The 12492-nt window shown below is 36.2% G+C and overlaps 1 pseudogene; it reads right to left on the bottom strand.

The window, feature by feature from the left end:
- Positions 1 to 329: 329 nt before the first annotated feature.
- On the bottom strand, positions 330 to 446 carry LOC123937712 (annotated as a pseudogene).
- Between the last annotated feature and the right edge of the window lie 12046 nt (positions 447 to 12492).

Here is a 12492-nt window from a genome sequence, read left to right as displayed (position 1 = left end):
GAAGCAGGTTCCCTGCTGAGCAGAGAGCCCGATGCAGGGTTCGATCCCAGGACTCTGGGATCATGACCTGAGCCGAAGGCAGAGACTTTAACCCACTGAGCCACCCAGGCACCCCAAGCCCTCTCTATTTCTAAACATCTCCAGGCAAATAACATATCTGAGAGATGAGATTTGGAACCAAACTAAAGTAAAAGAAAAATATGGATGAAAATACCAGTCATACTCATTCTAGATACTCTTTCTAGTTATTTGATATTGGTGGGTCTCCATTTCATTATTAATAAAATGAAAACAGTTATTCCTGTTAAACAGATGTATTATGAAACTTAATGAAGATACTTTTTGCAGAAATGTTGTCCATACAATTACACAATAAGCATTTTTATTAGCAATAATCACGCCTCAGATAAACCTCATTGGCTACGATACTGCCACTGTGCAAAGCTCATAATAAGCATTTTAAATATTGACCAATATTAAATTTGGTATGGTTCTTGGAGGTGACATCACCCAATGCTTTACTTAACGTGTGGAACACTCTCTGCTTTTAATCATTAATTGCCAATAATCGATTTCTGGTGTGACATACGTTGTTGATATTCAATAATCTGTGTATGTTTGGCTGTTGTTTATGTTATTATCTAGCTGAATAAACCATTATTTAAGTTTTTATAAAGTTTACTTATATACCTGAAATTTTAATCCCACTTCTATCATAGCTTTCTAAAAAAACAAATTCATCTATTTACTAGAGTAAAATATTGATGAGTTAAATATCACATGTTACTTATCTTAGTGTCTCCTAAGCCACCACATAGGTTAGCACATGTTAGGAGCAAACATATGCTTGCTAATTTAGATAATGACATCATAAACTCTTTATAGTAAAATATATATGTTGATGGAGAGAGGGAGAGTGAGCACAAAGAATAATCAAATTTTTCTTTTAAAAAATCTTGATGAAATATTTTTAGATATCACTGATCTATGTTAATGAACAACATTAAAAGAAAATATTTACATTACAGGACAAGTTACAAATTCTCATCTTTCAAAGATGGACTCATGTCATATTTAATTTCAACCTGCAATGTGTTATGATATAGCAGGGGTCCAGGATCTCAAGTGTTCCTTTACTGCCTTAATGAATTTTCAGCCAATTATCGTTAGTGGTCACATGTCAAACTTTTTTCAGAACATAAAAGGTCACCATGGATTCATATTTACCCGCTGTAGTATCAACACGTGTTAAAAATGTAACTTCAAAATTCTTTGCATGCATAGCAATTTTTTATGGCTTTTTTTTCCTTTTAATTAATTTATTTATTTTTTTCAGCATAACAGTATTCATTGTTTTTGCACAACACCCAGTGCTCCAATGCATAGCAATTTTAATAGTAATTACCACTTTAATGGTATTAAAATTAAAAAAAAAGAGGAGAATGGACAGTAAAAAACCTTGAAATTGTGAACATAATGTGTGGCATGCATTTTATTTGTTTCATGTTGAGATACACTCATTCTATTGTGGAATAAAAATTTGTAGTTTGCTGATGAGAGCAGAAAACATTCAACATGAATTGAGAGAATAGTGTTAAAAAAACTAACATTCTAGCTGCATAAAACTTCAAGAACAACATCTAATCCAAACTGGTATATAACCAAAGCACTAGAACTTAATGGCTCTCTGTTGTTTTTGTATTTGTTTTTGTAAAAATTGTCTGAAGTTTGGTATTCTTATTTCACATTTGAAGTATAGCTCCGTGTCTATCAGATATGGCAAAAGATGCTGAGTTATGTAATGAACCATGCGATACATGTGAAAAAACACTCAGATTTAACAGTCTCTCATACTTGTTTTGTAAGGCTTTTTGCTGTTTGTTTGCTTTTTCTTGTTTTGTTTTGTTTTTTAATATTTTTTTATTTGTTTCTTTTCTTTTTTTTTTTTTTTTAAGATTTTATTCATTTATTTGACACAGAGAGAGAGAGATCACAAGTAGGCAGAGAGGCAGGCAGAGAGAGAGGAGGAAGCAGGCTCCCCGCGGAGCAGAGAGCCCGATGCGGGGCTCGATCCCAGGACCCTGAGATCATGACCCGAGCCGAAGGCAGCGGCCCAATCCACTGAGCCACCCAGGCGCCCCTATTTGTTTATTTTCAGTGTAACAGTGTTCATTGTTTTTGCACCTCACCCAGTGCTCCATGCAGTACGTGCCCTCCCTATTACCCACAACCTGGTTCCCCCAACCTCCCACCCCCCCCACCCCCCTGCTGCCCCTTCATAACCCTCTGGTTGTTTTTCAGAGTCCATAGTCTCTCATGGTTCATCTCCCCTTCCAGTTTCCCTCAACTCCCTCTACTCTCCATCTCCCCATGTCCTCCATGTTCTTTGTTATGCTCCACAAATAAGTGAGACCATATGATACTTGACTCTCTCTGCTTGACTTATTTCGCTCAGCATAATCTCTTCCAGTCCCGTCCATGTTGCTACCAAAGTTGGGTATTCATCCTTTCTGATGGAGGCATAATACTCCATTGTGTATATGTACCACATCTTCCTTATCCATTCATCCGTTGAAGGGCATCTTGGTTCTTTCCACAGTTTGGCGACTATGGCCACTGCTGCAATAAACATTGGGGTACAGATGGCTCTTCTTTTCACTACATCTATATCTTTGTTGGTGGGAATGCAAGTTGGTGCAGCCACTTTGGAGAACAGTGTGGAGATTCCTCAAGAAATTAAGAATAGAGCTTCCCTATGACCCTGCAATTGCACTGTTTTTTGTTTTTTGTTTTTTAACTGAAAGTAGTGTTATTGAATGAAGACCCATTGACTCTCATTGTATTTTCCTAAATATAATGGGGTAGTTTTGGGAATTTCATGGGCAAAAGATGCAGGATTAACTTATTTTTTTTTTAATTTTTTTTTTTTTTAATTTGACAGAGAGGGATCACAAGTAGGCAGAGGGGCAGACAGAGAGAGAGAGGGGAAAGCAGGCTTCCCACTGAGCAGAGAGCCCAATGCGGGGCTTGATCCCAGGACCCTGAGATCTTGACCTGAGCCGAAGGCAGAGGCTTAACCCACTGAGCCACCCAGGCGCCCCAGGTTTAATTTATTTTGTATTTCTTTCTTTTTATTTTTCCTTTTCCTTTTCTCTTTTTCTTTTTCTTTTTATTAAGAAGTAAATTCTCCCTCAGAATATAGCACTCTGAATTGCTAGCTATAGCAACAGTTTTACTTCAGTGCTATCAGAATCTACATGTAAGTCACATACATATATATGTATATGATTTATATATTTTATTTTAAAGTGCACACAGTCAAACATCCACACAGCCTCGTGGGAGTCAATGCTGAAAAGAAAAATGAGGCTTAGCACTGTTCAGAGTTAGAGGGATCAGTTCCATGGACCAACTCCCATCACTTTTAAGAATTCCAAATGGCTCAATAATTGCAAATGGCTCACTGTTAGGAATTTAGCTTGAGGGTTTGTTGAAAACCTAAGTTGGTTATTAAGGGAATATAATTTCAGGATGAGGAGAATAGGGTATTCAATTAAACAAAATAAATTCTACATGTTGTAAAGTGGCAGGTACCATGAATGATGTTGATTAGATATCTGAGTAGAAGATGACACAATGATTGCTTTAGAATATTTCTTATTTGTCTTTTAACAGTAACATTTTAAGAATACTTTTTGTTTAATACTTTCTTAATATGCTTGTTTATCAAACAAGAAAAAAAAAAAGAAAGGAAGAAATCCTAGAATCTGTAAAATGAAACTAGAGAGACAAAGCGGAGATACATAAATCGGCTACAGAATATTTCAGAGTTACTAATCATCAAGGAGAAGATGGAGTAATGTCTACTCCCAGCATAATGATGAATAGAAGTCACTGAACTAAAAGCAATGCTATGAAAAACTGAATGACAAATTAAACTAAAAGCTCAATGTTGCTCATGCCCTGTCGTCCAATTCATGAAGGTTATGAGGATTGCACCTGGACATATGTCTTTCTTTTCCTTTCTTTATGCAGTAACATTTCTGAAACATCCAACATTCTCATTAGGTATGCACTGAATGACCGAGATGTAACTTTATTTTTTTTCTAGTAAGTTCTTAATTAATTTATCTTCGATATAGTAATGGGGTTAAGAGTATTAGCGTCAGATGTACCCGGAACAAAACGTCATTTTGGACTCTTCTATTTACAGGTTATATGCCATTTAATGAGTTATCTGACCACAGGAAACCTCGGTTTCTACCAAACAAATGAGGATTTGAATATTTGTGTCCTCGATATTTTAAACAAAATTAACTTCTTTAAGAGGACCCCTGTGAGCATGGATTAAGTTTTCAATAAATTGCAATCCTGATGGCTTTTGCCATTCGTTGTTCATTCGTGTTTGTTTCAATTCTTTCCTTTGTTTATTCTAGCTCAGGATTTTTTGAAACACAAGCAAAGGACTTTCTGACTAGGTCTTCCATGCTAAATATCATTACTGAGGGCCTTACAGTTTACTCTGCAACCTGAGGTAGCTCTTTAATAGCTATTGTATTCTTTCTAAGTTAGCTTCCTGTGGATATGTGTAGCCTGGCTTCTTGCTGAGGTAAAGCCCAACCCATTCACAATCAAAAACTGCTTTAACATTATCACAGTTTTGGGGTGCCTGCGTGGCTCAGTCCTTAAGCAGCTGCCTTTGGCTCAGGTCATGATCCCAGAGTCCTAGGATTGAGCCCCGCATAGGACTCCCTGCTCAGTGGGAAGTCTGCTTCTCCCTCTCCCATTCCCCATGCTTGTGTTCCCTCTCTTGCTGTCTCTGTTAAAAAAATAAATACTTAATAAAAATAAATAAATAAATATTCACAGTTTGTCCTTGTTCAAAGGGAAGAACACCCTCTATTGAACCTCCATATCATCTGGAGCACCCCAGGGTTTGGTTAATTTTGTCATTTTCTACTCTTCCATAGCTTAAGGCCATTACAAAGGTGAGCTGGCAATGAATCAGTCGAAGAAAACTCCCTGGAATCCTAGTGGAAGAATATTAGGAAACTTAAAATCTGGAATATTATTCTGCAGTTAATGGCACTTAAAATATTTTTGAGCTATTAAACCTTGTATTATTATACCCATTAACTTTTTGTGCAAGGGATGCTAAATGACATTTATTCTTCGTCTTTGTAACTCGTTTCAGGACAATAATTTTTTATGTTCTATTAATACCTTGCTTTGACTGCTCATCCCCTCTGTGCCTGTATGTGGTGTGTGTGCTGTGTGTTCAGTGTGTGTCCAAGAGTAGGAGACCTATTATTATCAAAAGGCCAGAAGCACCAAGGGATTGAATTGGTGACCTGGAAGGTTAAATTCCACAGCGGTAATCACTAAGCTGTTCTCCATTATAGCTGCATTAAAAAGATTGAGACTACTGACATCTGGTACCTCCCCATCTAAAACCTTTAAACCACTTGGAAAAAGGGCTTTTATTTAGGAAGTGAACAAAACTCGAGGTGTGTGTCACTTAAAGATGTGGAAATTTCCTGTAAGATACACTGTTCAAAGATGGTCAGAACACATGTGTATTGGGATGAAATGTTAAATCACATATTTTCATTTGTATACTCCAATTTTTTGACCTATACAAACAATAGAAAGAATGTGCAGAAAAATCAAGCTTGAAAACTCCTTCATAAAATAAAAATGTTTAGTTTGATTGTCAACACCTAAACTCAAAACGACAAAACAGGATTAAAAGATAAAGAGTGTTAATTTATATGCATGAATTACAAGCAATGACTCTTGTTGTCATATGCATAAATGTTTTAAGTATTCCTGGTATCTTATGCATTTAATTTCAAAAATCTTTTACTTAACATAAATTTGTTAATTGGACTTACAAGTTTGAGGAAATATTACAAGCAAACAATAAATAATCAGTCATGAAAATCACGATACATTTCTCAGTTAAAGGTAAAAAAACATTTTATTTATTTTTAAATTTTATTTATTTTGTTATTTTTAAATTTAATTTTTTCAGTATTCCAAAATTCGTTGTTTTATTTATTTTTTAAATTATTTTATTTTATTTACTTAACTGACAGAAAGAGAGGAGGAGAAAGCACAAGCAAGTAGAGCTTCAGGCAGAGACAAGGAGAAGCAAGCACCTCGCTGAGCAGAGAGCCTGATGTGGGGTTAGATCCCAGGACCCTGGGATTGTGACCTGAGCTGAAGGCAGATGTTTAACCCACTGAGCCACCAGAAACTCCTAAAAAAGTGTTTTATTAGGGGCTCCTGGGTGACTCAGTGGGTTAAAGTCTCTGCCTTTGGCTCGGATCATGATCCCAGGGTCCTGGGACCCAGCCCCACATCTTGCTTTCTGTTCAGCAGGGAGCCTGCTTCCCCCTCTCCCTCTCTGCCTGCCTCTCTGCCTACTTGTGATCTCTGACTGTCAAATAAATAAATAAAATCTTTTAAAAAAATTAACTCAGTACTTGACTATTAATATTCTATGATGTTATAAGGATTTACCTTTTTATAAAAAAATAGAAACATTTTAGAAACTTATAGTAACAGAAGTTATAATCTTGGATGTAAATTTCCTCTGAAACATATACATAATTTTATAGTTTTCAAGGACCATGTTTTCATTTCCCAAAGGGAGGCTAACAATATACATACACTCTCACTCTTCTGTTGTGAAATAAGAGGATAGATGTCAAAACACCAAATAAGCAACAATGAAAACTACTCCTTGCACTTGATGAACATATTAGAACTTTGCAGGCAAAAATATACATGCATAAATTACTTAGGACCACTACCAGAAACAAATAATCAACAAACGTCAAATAGAGTATAGTCAAATAGAGGAAATAAAACCAGCTATCGGCTATTGCGAGAGATATATTCAAATGATATGGATACATGGGGCTCTATTTATTCCTTTACTCTTTTAACCTTTTAATTGAATCGTGATTGTATGAAAGTTTGTGTAGTACACACAAACATCAATTTTGCCCTCAAAGGGTTTGCATCAAAAAATTATAGAAACATTTAATTAGGTACTGAAAAACAGAGCTTGATTCTTGGATTTGCTCCTAATTTGGGGATCTAGGCAGATTGGACACTCCTCTGAGTTAAAACTAACAAAATTAGTATGATAACCACCTCCTCATGTGGCTGTTGTAGCTACAGAATGAGAGGCTTTTAGATGGAGAAAGGCTTTTAGAAACTGAAGCATTCTGTGTACTTAAAAGCTATTCTTGTTCTTGACATAAATAATTACATTAGAAAGTAAAACAGTCTTTAAAAGAGACAGTAAAATAAAATGTAGAGAAAGAGAGGCAAATAGTTTTTTATCCAACTGCAAAGGTAAATGCTTCATGGAGAAGGAGCATTTGAGCTATGCCCTGAAAGACTCCTATTTACATTTAGCTTCAGAGAATGACCACCATTAGGAAGATTACTCTAGGAGAAGGTTATTCAAATGGAATTTTGAATGAGACCAAAAAAAAAAAAAAAGGTCTATTTCATATGAGGAGAACAAAATTAGATTTGAAATAATATCATGTTCAAAGGGTTGAGAAAGAATCTTCCAATTCCTGTGTAGGGAATGACATAAATGTGCATGGATCGATATAAAGGGGGATTTTATATATTTAAAAGTGGCTTGAGACTGAAAAAAATACGTAAGAATTTATTCAACTAATTTAGAGGAAGTCGCCTTTTTTCTAATTTTTTTTCTATTGAGCAATTTCATAAGCATTTGGAAAAATTAAAGGTAAACATGGAGTGAAATAGAATATTTATCATTTGTTTTACTAGAGCTATTCATAGGGGTGCCTGGGTGGCTCGGTGGGTTAAAACCTCTGCCTTTAGCTCAGGTCATGATCCCAGGGTCCTGGGATCGAGCCCCACATAGGGCTCTCTGCTCAGTGGGGAGCTTGCTTCCTCCCCTCTCTCTGTCTGCCTCTCTGTCTACTTGTGATCTCTGTCTGTCAAAAAAAAAAAAAAAAAAAAAGTCAGCATAGTTGGGAAATATATTTTATATGCATAGTGAATGAAAAATTTATGAATTCTATACTATGACTACGGTAAAGAGAAGAGCAAAAATCAGAGGAAGGATGAAGGAAGTACTGATCACTTAAATGTGGACTTCAGAGTCTTTTTGTTCAGGAATCAATAAACGATCCTGGTGTTACCTGTTCTATTTGGTCTATTCATAACACTCTTCCATCATCCTCCATTCTCATTATATTTACTCTGTGGTTTGGACTGGAAAGCATGAGTTTCCCATTTTCCCGGGCATAATTAGACACTTGGATACATTTCAGTATTCTTCTTTTTTTTTAAGATTTTATTTATTTATTTGGCAGAGAGAGAGAAATCACAAGTAGGCAGAGAAGCAGGCAGAGGGGGAAGGAAAGCGGGCCCTCTGCCAGCAGAGAGCCCGATGGGGGCTTGATCCCAGGACCCTGAGATTGTGACCTCAGCCAAAGGCAGAGGGTTAACCCACTGAGCCAGCCGGGTGCCCCAGTCTTCCTCATTTTATAACTGGAACTTCATACCTTTGATCACCTCCTCCTATTCCTCTTGTCTTTACCTCATCCCTCCCACCCCCACCCTGGCAACTACCAATGTGTTCTCTGTAACTGTAAGTTTGATTTTCTTGTTGCTGTTCTTAGATTCCACATCTAAGTGAAATCAATGATATTTGTATCTCTGGCTTATTTCACTAAAGGTAAAGTCTTAAACATGAAGAAAGAACTGAAAAAAATCAACTCTATTTACTTGCAAACCTTGGGTAATAATTTCTTCATCCATTGAAAATACCCAGTCCCTGTTTCTACTACTGCCTATTCCTTTTTTTAAAGATTGTATTTATTTATTTTTGACTGATAAACTGAGAGAAAGAGAAAGAGAGCACACGAGTGGGGAGAGGGGCAGGGGACTTGGAAGGAAGAGAATCTTAAGCAGACTCCCTGCTGAGCAGGAGTCCAAAATGGGGTTCGACCCATGACTCTGAGATCATGACCTGAGCCAAAGCCAAGAGTCACTTAACCAACTGAACCACCAAGGTACCCCCTGTCCATTCTTGACAGAAAGATGGGAAGAAAATTCATTACATAAAATATCATAAAGAAAATGTATAATGTATAATTTCCCCATATTCTTGTAATTGAAAGCATACCTACCTATGCACCATATAACATGAGATATAATTTAATCCATGCAACAAATCTGGAAAGAAGTTAAAACTCAGAATATTTAAGTAACAATCCAGAAGTAACACAGCTAGGAAATTATAGTGATGGAATTTATTTTTTTTCTCTTTGACCCCAAAGATTCAAGGGCAAGTCTCTTAATAAGGCACATTTCGATGCTTTATGGTTTAAGTTAAAAATTAACCACAGTAAAGAAGATTAGAGTATAATTAGATCTACATGTGTTGACTTTCATTCATGAGGCTATAGAGGCTCTCATCTGTTAAAAAGAATTGTAGGGAAAAGTCATCTTATTTTCTGTTTGCTGCTAGTAACACTTCTAGAGCCATTTCCATTTATTGATAGGACATCTTTGTGATTTTCTCCCTATTTACATTGTTTCTGTAATGTGACAAGTGTCTATTTTATCATATGTCCACTTCAAATACCCCAAGACACAATTTTTAAAAGAAATACCCCCGCATGTGTTTTGGAATACCACATCACCAAAACGAACACTGAGAAATTAAAGGACGATGTGATGGATGGCAGTTGTCTCTAAGTAAAAGAGTCTTAGAGCTAATGTAATTACACAAATGCTCATTTTATTACACCCTGTATCCCTGAATTTTTGAACAGATGCAATAAACGGTCAATTACTTCAGTGACTGGTAGCACCAAGTAGCAACTACGAAGGAATATGGACTGTATTTCTCCAAGCAGACCTTTGCCTCCAAGCTGAAAGTAAAGGCAGCAGTCTTGCCCTATTTACCATTTTTCAATTAATCATGTGTTAATTGACTTAGTAAGAAACATGTTGGCTGTCTAACTCATTTTGAATTATTTGCAGAGTTGCTGGTGAAACCAAACTGCTCTTCCCCATCACACGCATGCTTGATTAATCAATAAGTCAGTGAACGTAATCTTGCTGATGACATAAATGTGTCAATTTTTTCCATGTTGTTTTAGACAGACACTTAAAATCTGGGGAGATAAATTGGTTTAAAAAATGCAGGAGACTGATGCATTTAGTTTCAGAAGCAATTCTTTTTTTCTGTCTCTGATTGTATTAGACTTTAAAAATAGCAAAAGTCTATTGAGAGCCTGATAATAAGGGGATGTTTGTGATTACAAACAAGAGAACTGGTTTTTGTCTTTGTTTTTGTGGGCAGCACAGTACTATTTATCTCTACATGCTCCCCTTAGTTTAAGAATTTCCTATTTCTCTAAAATAGTCACAGATGGTGTCAAGCAATTACATGATAGTAGGTTTTCCTAAGCAAAGTCTTGGAATGCCAAAACTTACACACTGACTTGCTGAGTGATTCACCTTGAAGGGCCATTTTATTTGATATTTTGAGACCCAGAGTCTTGACATGGCTATAATTCCCAGAGAGTCTCATGGCACCAGGAATCTGTCATTCATGGCAGCAGTAGGCTGGTTGGCACTATATTAAGTCACATTCTTCTCTCTCTCGTGCTCTCTCTCTCTCTGTCTTTTGGTGAAAGTTATTTTATGAGCAAAAAACATCATTGAGAGGCAAAAGGTACTTTTAAGACATTTTCTCTAGTTATGACATCTATATGTTTTAATAAAGTTAAATCAGAGAACATGATTAAAACCAATGTTAAAATAGTATATTGCAAGCAGGCTAATTTGGATAAAGAACAAATTATATCTAAATCAATAATATAAATGTGTCATATTTTAATATTTCTATTAGGGATATACATACAAAATCATGCTTGCTAGAGGTATCTTTGCTTATAACGACAAGTTCATTTTCATATACCATTACAAAGAGCTACTCAGTGTTTGAAGTGATTAACCAAAGAAATACATTGATTAACCAAAAGAAAAATGGGAGTACTTTCTTGCAATATAGTTAAGGATTTCCCAAAGTAGTTTATGATAGATGCATTCAAAGAATAAAATCATTTACTTAATTAACTTAATTATGCACACTATTGCACTTGCTGCTAAGAGGGTGACAGCAGGAAGGTAAGTAATTCTTTTTGCCTTTCTTAAACATAAAATCTGGATACAGAAACAATGTATACATGAAATTTCCAAAAACAAACATAAACTCCATGAACCTGATACAGTTCACTTTTTTCTTAATTTGGTCTGGGAAGGCTTTAAAGAGGGGGTAGGTGATGGATGAGAAAAGAGATGGGGCTGTGGCTCCAGGGTGGCTCAGTTGGTTAATCCACTGCCTTGGGCTCAGGTCAAGATCCCGGAGTCCTAGGATAGAGTCCCTTATCAGGCTTCCCCTGCTCTGCAGGGAGCCTGCTTCTCCCTCGCCCTCTGCCTGCTACTCCTCCTGCTTGTGCTCTCTCTGTTCTCTCTCTGTCAAATAAATAAATAAAATTTAAAAAAAAAGAATGATATCTGTTAGTATCCCACAGATGAAATTTGGCATGATGATTATGGCATATATATGTGTATTTAGACATATCTTGATTTATAACTTTTCACTGAAAGATTTAAAACCATGTATACTAAGTACATGTGTGTTCATGTGTGTGTACATGCAGATACACACATTTTTTTAAAATACGGGTGTAGCAGACCAGATAAATGATAAACAAAACAAACAAAACAAAACAAAACTTGGGTCTCTTTCCCTGGCTGATTGTTGCCCTGTGATAGAATAGTATTACTGCTACCAAGTGCTGATTTTTTAAACCACAAATGTGCAGTCTGGCTAAATCTCATCTGCAAGCCATTATAGTCATCTCTACATGTTTTTTTCCATTTTGCAGTTAAAAATAACCTAATAATCATCACTATTTAAAAAAAAAAGCCTAACTTGCAGCAAAAAATTGGCTTCCAATATTGAAAAGACTGAGTTACAGAAGATAATGACCAGTCAGGCTATAAATCTGTGGCAGGAGCCAACACTGAACCTGCAGCTTGGTTTAGACAAGAAGCAGCTTGCACAGTGAGTAAGAGCACGCACTCTGGAGTCAGAGGACCTACAAATCCAGTTCCATCTTATCCTAGCTTTGTGATCTTGAAAAATCATTTAATGTCTCATCCTTTCTTATACACAATGGGGATAATTATAGTAGCTCTCATAGGTTTGTTCTAAGTTTAAATGGGTTAATATTGTTAAAGAGTTGAGATAGTATCTAGATCAAACATGTGTCTGGCTGTGCATGTCTTTGTAAAATAAAAATACATCTCAGAACCCTTGATGTCCACATAAAGGTTATGAATCTCCAACAGAGGGACGGAGTGGCACTATTTCTCAAACTTAGTTGACCATATAGTGTATTTTTGGATTAC

This window comes from Meles meles, chromosome 2, assembly GCF_922984935.1.
Source record: "Meles meles chromosome 2, mMelMel3.1 paternal haplotype, whole genome shotgun sequence".
Classification (NCBI taxonomy): Eukaryota; Metazoa; Chordata; class Mammalia; order Carnivora; family Mustelidae; genus Meles; species Meles meles.
This window is presented reverse-complemented; position numbering and strand designations above follow the sequence as displayed.